The sequence below is a fragment of the Acinonyx jubatus genome, chromosome B4 (assembly GCF_027475565.1).
Source record: "Acinonyx jubatus isolate Ajub_Pintada_27869175 chromosome B4, VMU_Ajub_asm_v1.0, whole genome shotgun sequence".
Classification (NCBI taxonomy): domain Eukaryota; kingdom Metazoa; phylum Chordata; class Mammalia; order Carnivora; family Felidae; genus Acinonyx; species Acinonyx jubatus.
The window spans coordinates 59,103,350-59,115,090 of NC_069387.1; the positions used below are offsets into that span (position 1 = coordinate 59,103,350).

General features: G+C 39.7%; 1 long non-coding RNA gene across 6 annotated transcripts in view; it reads left to right on the top strand.

Moving 5' to 3' along the window:
• The window catches only part of LOC106968818 (uncharacterized), an 89,046-nt gene that overhangs the window by 69,010 nt on the left and 8,295 nt on the right, over positions 1 to 11,741 (top strand). Inside the window, exon 7 of one of the 6 annotated variants that reach the window (XR_008300187.1) lies at positions 8,640 to 8,706. The exons of the other annotated variants lie outside the window; for them this stretch is intronic. This is a non-coding gene — a long non-coding RNA (uncharacterized LOC106968818). The remainder of the gene's footprint in view (positions 1 to 8,639; positions 8,707 to 11,741) is intronic. 6 annotated transcript variants of the gene reach the window in all.

The window sequence follows — 11,741 nt, forward strand, 5'->3', positions numbered from 1 at the left end:
CAGGATTGGCCATGGGGAAATAGAAGCCAAGACTCTGTTGGTTGAAGTCCTGTTCTTGGCCAAATTGGGAGGCTGTTTGTCTTGGGGTTCTAGTTAGTTCCCTTTTGAACTATCCTCTCATATCCCTTTTTGAAGCCGTGGGCTGCCCTGGCAAACGGGCCCCTCTCCCTATCTCAGGCTGCCCACCATGCTGCCCATGTGCTCAGACAAGGATCAAGGTTGGAAAGGATTTGATTAATTCAAACAACTTGGGAGCAGATGAGAATTTAGGACATCATCCCTCGCAAAAGAACTTTTACTTCATAGGGGCTCTAAAAGATTGTGAAGCCTTCAACAAAATCTCCAATAATGGAATTTCACACCTGTAGGACAGAGGAACTTGAATGGAGCACCTTTCTAATGCCCTCTAATCATACCATGCTTTATAAGTCAAAGAAATAGTAATTTAATCTCAACCATGTACTAACACTGTTCCATCTACATTACAAACATCAACTCATTTATGCCTCACAGCCATATGAGGTAGGTACTTTTTAGTATCCCCACTTTATAGGTAAAGAAACTGAAAAGCAGAGAGGTTAAATAACTTCCCAAGGTCACACAGTTAACAAATGCTAAGGACAGGATTCAAATTCAGGCAGTCTACTCCTAGAAGCCATGCTCATAACCATGGTGCTATTCTCCTTGCTCTGTTTAATGCTTACTCCAATCCCATCCAATCCCATCCTAAAAGTTGAAAGTCTTTAAAAATTACTTGTATTATTGTGTGGAGTTAAATATTTTTCAATGGGAGCTCCATAGTATGCTACAATTACATTAGTTATTATACCACCTATTTTCCCTAGCATTGCAGATTACCTTCCACTTTTCTCTTCTATGCTTTGCCTTGATACTTAATAGTTTTCATCATTTTAATCACACCTTCTAGCCCATGAAATCTTTTTTTCCTGTATTCCTTCATTGTGCTGCACACTTCATTATCTTGCTCAAAATCCTCCAATGACTTTTTTAAAAAAATGTTTAATGTTTATTCATTTTTGAGAGATAGAGACAGAGCATGGGGGGGGGGGGAGGGGCAGAGAGAGAGAAAGCCACAGAATCTGAAACAGGTTCCAGGCTCAGAGCTGTCAGCACAGAGCCTGACATGGGGCTTGAACTCACATACCACAAGATCATGACCTGAGCCAAAGTCCGGTGCTTAACTGACTGAGTCACCCAGGTGCCCCAAAATCCTCCAATGACTTTATAATCACAGCTCACACTGCAGGATGGCTCTCATGATGTGGGCCTGCTAATGTCTCTAACATCACCTCCCACTACTCCCAGTATCCTAACCTCAGTGGCGTCCTTCCCACTCTTCAAACACGCAAAGCTAATTTCTATCTCTAGGCCCTTGCACTTGCTGTGTCTTCTTCCTGAAATACTCTTCCCCCAGAGTTGCATATGGCCAGTTCCTCATTTCATTCAAGCCTCACCTCAACTGTCACTCCTCAGAGAGGATTTCCTTGTCCGCCTACCTGAGCTAACACGCCTGTCCTTCCCCTGCTTTGTTTGCCTTCTTAGCATTTGCCACTTCCTACAATTAGATGACATACATATTTGTTTGCTACTTTTCTGTCTCCCTCATTAGAATGGAAGTATTCTGGTGACTTCCTTGTTCACTGCTGAATCCCCATCCCCTAGGAGAAGGTCTAGCATGAAGTAGGGGCACAATAAATATTTGCTGGATAAATGAAAGAGTTTCTCTCTTAACCCTGCTTAATAGACGCGATGCTCGTACTTCTCTTCATTGCTGTCCTCAATTAGACTCTTGAAGTTCTATTTCCATTTTGCTGGAGACCATACTCAAGTAACTTGCTAAGAAAGGACGCATTAGGAGTAAAATTTCCAAGTTCTTACATATTTGTAAATGTCTATATTCTGCCTTCAACCTAGTCAATAGGCTCGACATAGAATTCTAGGCTGAAACTGATTTTCTTTCAGAATTTTGACAACACTACCACTGATGAGAAGTCTGAGGCATGCCTGCCTTTTACTCCTTAGATGATAATGATGTGCACGCGTGCGTGCGTGTGTGAATGTGTAAACTTTCTCAAGAAGCTGTTAGGATTTTATCTTTAATACATTTCCAGTGATATATCTGGGTTTTTTCTTTCAGTTTTCTTTCCCCTCCCCACTCATCCTGTTCTGCAATCAATGGGCTTGTGCAATATGAAGACAGCTTGTTTCTTCATTTAGCTTTTCTATTCTGTTGTTGTTCTTTTTTGTCTGAAATGCTTTCTAGCCAGTTTGGACTTTCTGGAATGATCCCTCATTTCTTAACATTCCCTCTTCTCTTTTACCTTAGGGTCTTTTTATTCTATGTTTGGCCAAATGTCCTTGTGCCATCTTCCAAACTTTTTAATGTTTTGTTTCGGCACTTGTATTTTCAAATTCCAAGAATGAGGTTTGTTATCTGACTTCTCTTTTCCCATGGCATCGTATTCATGTTTTAGGAATACGATGTCACCTCATTTTCTCTGAGGATTTTATTTCTGTTTTGTTTTTTTTTTTTCCCAGCGTTTTTTATTTTTGGGACAGAGAGAGACAGAGCATGACGGGGGAGGGGCAGAGAGAGAGGGAGACACAGAATCGGAAACAGGCTCCAGGCTCCGAGCCATCAGCCCAGAGCCCTACTCGGGGCTCGAACTCACAGACCGCGAGATCGTGACCTGGCTGAAGTCGGACGCTTAACCGACTGTGCCACCCAGGCGCCCCTATTTCTGTTTTTTAAAAGTCCTATCCTGTTCCCTGCATTAACTGTTTTGTCCAGGGCCACTTTTTCTGTTTATTTATCTTGATCTTTCTCTTTAATGTTGTAGGCTTTCATCAAATACCTGGCTATCTATTTATATTTAAGAATGAAATGATAGAAAGTTTAACTGTGTATCTGGGTGGGATTTGCTGACTGGCTGACTTCACTTCAGGGGCCAGCCATTACTCTGGTGGGCCTCCAGACTCCTGAATGCAATGGGAAACACTGGAATCCAGTACCCACACTAGCTGCCCTTGTTCTTCTTTTAGGAAAGAACTCTCCGTTCTGTGGCTGATGATAAGATTGCCAGATTTAGCAAAAACAAAAACTAGGGCTCCCAGTTAAATTTGAATTTCAGGCAAATGATGAATTGTGTTCTAGGATAAGTATCTCCCATGCAATCCTTGGGACACAATTATACCAAAAAAATAATTCATTGTGTGTCTGAAATTCAAATTTAACTAGACATCCTGTACATTACCTGGAAACCCTACCACTGGGGAGATGAGGATGAGAGGCTAATGTCTGGCTACCTGACACTCTGCCTAACACTTGGGAGAGGAGAGTAAGGGGAGAGTGATGGTTCAAGTTACAGGCCTTCAAGATAACTGTGGATTTCCATCTTCCTAGGATCATAGCATGAGAACGATGAAGAGTTCTGGCCAGCTGGTCTACTCTCTCTCAGGCCATAGCCCCTCTGCATGTGTCCCAGCCTTCAAACTTAGCTTTACTTTCTGCTGCTGCACTTTTTCACTTGAATATATACTGTAATGACATCAGAAGCTACCATTTTAAATAGCCATTGCTGCCTAACACACCATCCCAAAAATTAGTGGCTTAGAATGCCAACCATTTTTACTCTCACTCATGATTCCATGGGTTGACTTGGATGGCTCACCTGGGTAGTTGTACGTGTCCCGCTTGGAGTCTCTCATGCAGTTGTATTCAGATAGCAGTTGGGGCTGGACGGCTGGTGCCTTGATTTTCTCACCCCATGGCCTCTCTTCAGTGGGGTATCCTAGACTTTTTCCCTGATGACTTCAAGCTCCGAGATGGAGGAAGTGGAGGCTGCCAGGCCTTCTCTTCTGAGTTCAGAAGTCCCAGAAAATTACTTCCTTTGTATTTTATTGGTGAAAGCAGTCTCGGCCTAGCCAGATTTGGGGAGAAAGATCATAAGCTCTAGATCTTTTTTTTTTAAGTTTATTTATTTATTTTGAGAGAGAGAGAGAGAGAGAGAGAGAGAGAGAGAGAGAGAGAGAACATGGGCAGAGGAAAGGCAGAGAGAGAGGGAGAGAGAGAGAATCCCGAGCTGGCTCTGTGTGTCAGTGCAGAGCCTGATGTGGGGTTCGAACTCATGAACTGCAAGATCATGACCTGAGGCACAACCAAAAGTCAGAGACTTAACAAACCGAGCCACCCAGGTGCCCAAGCCCTATCTCTTCATGCAAGAAACAGCTTGAATGTACAGGGAATGGTGGAATTGTTTGGAACCATCTTCAAGCCTAGTTACCATAGCAACATTCCAAAACCAAACTCATCCCCTACTTTTTTTTTGTTTGGTATGTAGCTACAATTGTCATTCACTAATTTATCCAGGCCCCAAAACATAATTCTTCACTTCTTTCCTTGCTCTTGCCCATAGCCAATCTACTAAAGAGATTGTTTCTTCAAAATTTCTCCTTCTGTTTCATGATAGGATCACAAACAAAATACCTCTCTCATTTGTCTTTGCTTTTCTCTTTTCAAGGTGACCCCCCAAAGTTCTTATCTTTTTGACTTGGGCCTCTGCCCTGGCCTTTTAACTGAGCTCTGTGTCTCCTTTTCCCTCATTCAATAGTCCATCCATTCCCTTCCACCAGGTTAGTCTCCCTAAAGGATTTCTTTGGTTTTGTCATCTTCCAATTCAAACTTTTATTACCTTACTTTCTCCTAGAACATCAGGTTAAAAATTCTTACTCCTAGGTATGTACTCAAAGAATGCAAAAATACTAATTTGACAGGATACATGTACCCAGAATTTTATAGCAACATTATTTACAATAGCCAAATTATGGAAAAAGCCCGAATGTCCATTGACTGGTAAATGGATAAAGATGTGGTACACACACACACACACACACACACACACACACACACACACACTAGGATATTATCCAGCCATAAAAAAGAATGAAATCTTGCCATTTGCAACAACATGGATGGAGCTAGAGAGTATTATGCTAAGCAAAATAAGTCAGTGAGAGAAAGACAAATAATGTATGATTTCATTCATATGTGGAATTTAAGAAACAAAACACGTGACTATAGGGGAAAAAAGAGAGGCAAACCAAGAAACAGACTCTTAACTATAGAGAATAAACTGATGGTTACCAGAGGGGTAGTAGATGGGGGGATGGGTTAAATAGGTGATGAGGATTAAGGGGTGCACTTGTTGTGATGAGCACAGAGTGAGTATGGAAGTGTTGAATCACTAAATTGTAGACTTGAAACTAGTATTACACTATATGTTAACTAACTGGAATTTAAAAACTTAAAAAAAAGATATCAGAATTCCTAGAACATGCCAAAAAAAAAAAAAAAAATTCTGACTCCAGTGTTCAAACCCACGCTACTTGTCTAGCTTTACATTCTAGATTTACTTTCCTGGAACTTCTAGTCTAGTCAGTGTTCAGTGAACACATTGTTCCTCTTCTACATCTTTGCCCACGTTGTTCTCCCCGTCCCTGAATGTCCAATCCTTTAATTTCTCAGATCCCTTTTTGTTAACATTTATTTATTTGTTTTGAGATTAGAGACAGAGAGAGCACGATGCGTGGGGGAGGGACAGAGAGAGAGGGAGAGAGAGAGAATCCCAAGCAGGCTCCCCGCTGTCAGCACAGAGCCAGCTGTGGGGCTCGATCACATGAATCCTGAGATTATGACCTGAGCCAAAACCAAGAGTCAGAGACGCTTCACCAACTGAGCCACCCAGGTGCCCCTAATTTCTCAGATCCTTAAAGATTCACCCAAAATATTTTTTTATTCACTTGTTTATTCAATCTTTCCAAATCCATTTCTTTTTGGTCTTCTCTTTGCCAGGCATGATGGCAGCTGTTGGAGAAGCAGTGGTGAATGATATACAGTTCCTTCTCTCACAGAGATTTTTGCCTAGTGGCAGAAACAGAGAAGAAAATAGGAATTTCAGTGCCTCCATACTATGAGAGGGAAGCCATAAGAGGATTTAATCCAGTCTTAGGTCATCGGGAAGATGAATCCAAGCTAGGACCTCACTTTTTCTAGCACAGGTCATACTGAAGTCGCCGTCTTCTCTGAGATTACTGTCCTTATCATTCATTTGACTTTTACTTATGTGGAGCTTTGTACTGTTGTACTGAACACAAGGCATTTTTAAACTTTCAACCATAGCTCCCTGACATAATTTTAATGCTCTTAGTGACAGAGGCATAATCTTACATATCTTTGTCCTTCTGTTCCACCTCCCGATTTAGAAGAATGTCTTGTATATTTTCTTCTTCTTTTTTTTAATGTTTATTTATTTTTGAGAGAGAGAAAGAGAGACAGAGCGTGAGTGGGGGAGGGGCAGAGAGAGAGGGAGACACAGAATTCGAAGCAGGCTCCAGGCTCTGAGCTGTCAGTGCAGAGCCCGACGTGGGGCTTGAACTCTTGAACTGTGAGATCATGACCTGAGCCAAAGTCGTCGGACGCTTAACCAACTGAGCCACCCAGGCACCACTTGTATATTTTCTAGTTACCACCTGTGTGCCTACCAGAGCTTATTTTCAGTAGACTATTCAGTATATTATTCAGTACACTTGCCTGAATCCTTTTTATTCTCTCACTTTTTCCTTCAAAAAGTATTTATACCTACCATATATCAATAATCACTCTAGGTGCATGGGACATTGCAAGTGCTATGATAAAATGTGTACAGGATACAGAGTATCATTGTTTCAGTTTCATCTTAAAGGAATTGTTATATAAATTAAGTAAAGGTAGTTTAATCACTCTACACAATAGCCATACACTTGGCTACATACAAAAGCTGTTTCTTTCATTTTAGTTACCTTTTACCTTCATCTTTCTTTATATATAAAATATGAATAATTTGAAAACCTGTTCAGTACTACTAGTGGTATGACTGTTGACGATGGGGATGGTTGCTGAGCATTATGGGGCTGTGGTTCTGTTGTTGCTGGGGTCAAGATCCAGTGTTCCTGGGGGAAGCCATTCATTAACAGTTTTACCAACGTCTGTTATTCCTCACAACATCTCTAAGAGTTCTGTTGATGTGCTTTTTGACATTTTACATTTTTCCTAGTGACCCTTCCTATTATGAACCTCCCAGCCCATTCGACCTTTAACAACTTCTCTTTTTCAGCACTGTGAATTCTAAGATTGGGCTTGCAAGAGGCTAGGAACAACATACAATTCTGTTTACATAGTCACTTCTTCAAACAAAAATGACACGTTAAAATGTTTGATGGAAAATGCAAAAACCCACATAAGTGGACCCAAGGCTCACTTTTATTGTGGGACAAAGTGAGACTTAAGTTCACAAGTCCCCAAGGCCAGTCTATAACTTATTAACTAGTCGGGTCTCTGACTTTTATAGTCAATGTTCATTCATTTACCTTGAAAGAGAAACAGAAGGTATAGTTAGAGTGACCTATTGTTCTGCTTTGCCTGATATCAAGAGAGTTCCTGAGACACAGGGTTTTCAGTGCTAAAACCAAGAAAGTCCTGGGCAAGCTCGGATGGGTTGATCACCCCATAGATTTACACTAGAGGCATAAAAATAAGTAAATAAAGGGGATTGGGCCTATCTTGTAAGCATTGTTTTCTATTAATTTTATATTCCACATAATAAATATATACGTTATGTATATGTGTTTATATATATCTAGATCTATATATATATATAGATCTGGATATATATATAGATATATAGATATATAGATAAATATATACGTTATAAATATATAACATAATAAATATATACGTTATGTATATGTGTTTATATATATCTAGATCTCTCTCTCTATATATATAGATATATATAAGAGAAATTGTTATGTTATATATATCTATATTATATATATGTTATATATATAACATATATATGTTATATATATAACATATATATGTTATATATATAACATATATATGTTATATATATCTATATCTATATATATATAGATATATATAACATAACAATTTCTGTTTAATTTTTCTTTAGCTGACTCATCTTTATTTTTTTATTATTTTTTTCATACATTTTTTTAATGTTCATTTATTTTTGAGAGAGAAGAGAGAGAAAGAGAGAGAGACAGCTCACGCCAGGGAGGAGCAGAGAGAGGGAGACACAGAATCCTAAGCAAGCTCCAGGGTCTGAGCTGTCAGATGCGGGGCTTGAACCCACAAACCGTGAGATCATGACCTGAGCCGAAGTCGGACACTTAACCAACTGAGCCACCCAGGTGCACCAAGTTGAATTATCTTACAATGAGAATAATGGGGCCCCTGGGTGACTCAATTGGTTAAGCATTGAACTTTGGCTCAGGTCATGATCTCACGGTTCGTGAGTTTGAGCCCCACGTCTGGCTCTGTGCTGACAGCTCAGAGCCTGGAACCTGCCTCGGATTCTGAGTCTCTCCCTCTCTCTGTCCCTCCCCACTCTCTCCCTCAAAAATAAATAAACATTAAAAAAAATAAAAGAATAACATATAGTGTGTTCACAGGAGTGTTCATTGCTTAATTAAATACCTATAAGTTACTTTGAGATCCTTTAAGGAAAGCATTAAGTAACTGTAAAGGTGTATAAAAACGTTATTCTTTTTTTATTCAGTGCGACTCAGCAGGATTCAAAGCACCTTACTGATTGAACAAAGAGGATTACTTTACTTTTTTTTAAGGTACTGTAATTCCCATGGAAGTTCACTAACAATATTTATGTAAAATGGAACTAGTTCACAACAAATTGTTTTTATGTATGTATGTATGTATGTATGTATTTATACAGATTGTTTAAAAAATATATCAAATGAGGAAGGCAAATGATACAGGGCCTTTGGACCTAAGAAACTAAATACATAGGCAGGAAGGAGGTAGTTGCACAAGTCAGAAATAAATGAAGCCACCTGGCTTTTGTAAAGAACAATAAGAAAGGGCCCTTTTAGAAAATAGAATCTATTCTCCTTGTACATGCATTCTAGGTAAACACATTTCTATGAAATGTAATTAGTCCCGGTTACTAAAAACATCATGTTCTCCATTGACAGATACTGTGGTTTCTCTATGGTACTGTTCAAATGGAATATTTTACCCTCTTATGCTTAAATATTGCTGTGTGTATTTCTTCGTGACCACAAATTCAGAATAAAAAAATTTACATTAACATCTAATTTATTTTTGCCTAGCACCCCAGTAATGTCTTTAATAGCAAATTATAATAAAATTCTGATCAAGGAACACATTGGGGATTAAGTATTGCATTTAGCTGTGTTATTTCTCTAATCTTTTAAAGTCTGGAAACATTTCTGAGTCTGACCGTTTTTACGACATTTCCAGGCGCCCCGTACATTTTGAAGAGTATAGGCCCGTTGTTGCATAATATCTCTCGCTTTTTGTTTGATGTTCTTCATGATTAGATTGAAGTTAAGAGGGTGATACCCACAGAAGGGATGTGACCTCAGTGTATCATATCAGGAGGCAAAGAGGGATGTTTTGAAGGCAGTATTTTATTGGTGCGTGCAATATAAGAGCGCAGGCCCAAGGACGAAGTCTTCAGTGGGCGGGTTTCGGACGCTGCGGAACGTCACTCAGGTCCGTGGTTGCTGGGAGCACTGGCTTCAGAGACCCTCCACAGAAGCCCCCTCCAGCTATGCCTGCAGGCAACTCAACTGCCTCTCCATCCAACAGCTGGTTGAGGTTGGGGTACAAAGCCCCGACCCCTTGCCTCAATTGTGACTCTGAAGGGTCATCCCAACTCCAGAGCTCCCTGTGGGGTAGGCTGACGCCTCTACTGCACCTGCCTCTGAGTTCAAGTTCTCCTTCTGCCTAATCCTGTGGTGCTCTCTCTCCACCTGAGTGGTTCCAGAGATCACTCCCCAATAAATCTCCTGCACACGAATCCAAGAGTTACAGGGTCTTTTTCCCAGGAAACCTAACCTACAACCAGGCCATTATGTATGTGAGTGATAATAATAACATAATATATAATTTGATTTTCAAGTATTACAATTGGTCTATTTTAAACATTAGAATGTTTAAGGTTCTATGTGTATCACTCCTCCTAAAAGAATTTTATTCCAGCATGATTCTACCATAGGAACTATTGTAATCAAAGACCAACAACGCAAAGATGTTAACAAGAGACTTTGTCTGGATTGCTTAGGACAGATCTTAATCCTTAGCTATGCATTTCTAGAAATTTAACTTTTTCAGAGATAATCAAACTCAGAGAAATTAATATAAACTAAGAGTAAATGGAACTCAGAAAAGAACCTGTGGCAATTTATAATGAAAAATATAATTGTCTAGCAAACCAAAACATTTCTGTTGGCTAAGTAGCATACCCTTAATCCGTAAGAAAATGTCAATTGAAGTGAAATCAGACATTTTCTTGATGAGTAAAATGATTTGTCTGATTTCAATTTATCTGATTTATCAAATCTGGTCATCTTTGCACCCTTCAGCCCTGGTGGGACATACCTACAAGTAGACCAGATATTCATTTCCGCTTACCATGGTATTCTGGCCCCAGACCATTTAAAATATACAACTTAGTGCTTATAAATATAAAACTCAACCTCCTAATGGTCCACTACTATCCACTCTGATTCTCCATACTATCGTCAGGGTATTTTTAAAGTGCAAATTGACCTGTCACTCTTCTGCCTGAAACCCTTCAACAGTTTCCTATTGCTATTAAATGAAGAGAATCTCCTTAACCTTGTCCACAGAATGCTGTGTGGCCTAATCAGAAAAAAAAAAAAAAATCAATTTTTTCAAGGCCTATTTGGGTTACTTCCACCAGGAAGCCAAATCAGCATAAAATGTATGCGGTAAGCCTCTGAAAACAACAACCTGATTCACAGGGTGGTTGGAGAATGGAATGGAATGAGAAGCAGATCCAGTAACTTCTCCTCGACAATGCCTATCTTTAGATTTTTAGAACTACTCAGCAACAAGACAACCATCAACAGAGCAACAACCGACACTAGTAATGATCTTGTCTGCCCCAGACCCTACTTGGATTTTCTATGTTCAAATAAGCCACAGGATTTGTGACTTACTTCCCTACAGTGAGGCTGAGTCTTGACCTCAGCCATAGCCCCAGGGCCGAAAGGGAGAAGAGGAACTTGGATGGCGTGCCTGTGAAGTAGCTGTCATTTTATATACCTTTTCTAATTTAGCTTTCACGACTGTACCAGATGGAGGAGAGGGTCTTTCTTACCCAGATATTCATTCCCCGAATCCCCGGTGGTATGAGACTATTTGAAGAAGCAAAAGTCACTAAAACATTAAAATAATTACTAGCCAATTGACCTATTACAAAATGAGTCTCCACACAAACTTCCCTTCTGTTTAACAGTAGGGTCTATCTCAAATATTATGCTAAGGTCTTAGTCTTTCTTGGGCATGATTAAAAATATGGATAAGGCCTAGCATGACCACACACGTGGGGAAGTGGGAATTTGCCTGTGCTGCTTGCTGGTTATAGTGGAAATTAGTACAATCTCTGGGTAGCCATTTGGCAATAAGTGTGCAAGTGTAAAATGTGCATTCTATTTCACCAAGTTCTAGGAATTTGCCCTAATGTTGACATTCTCTGGTAGGAAGAAAGAGCTGAGAAGGAAGTCCAGTTGTTTTAACTGCTTTAACATAGTGGAAACTGTTGAAAACAATGGTTTAAAATAGAAAAATGTGAACGTCAAAGGAGGTCAGA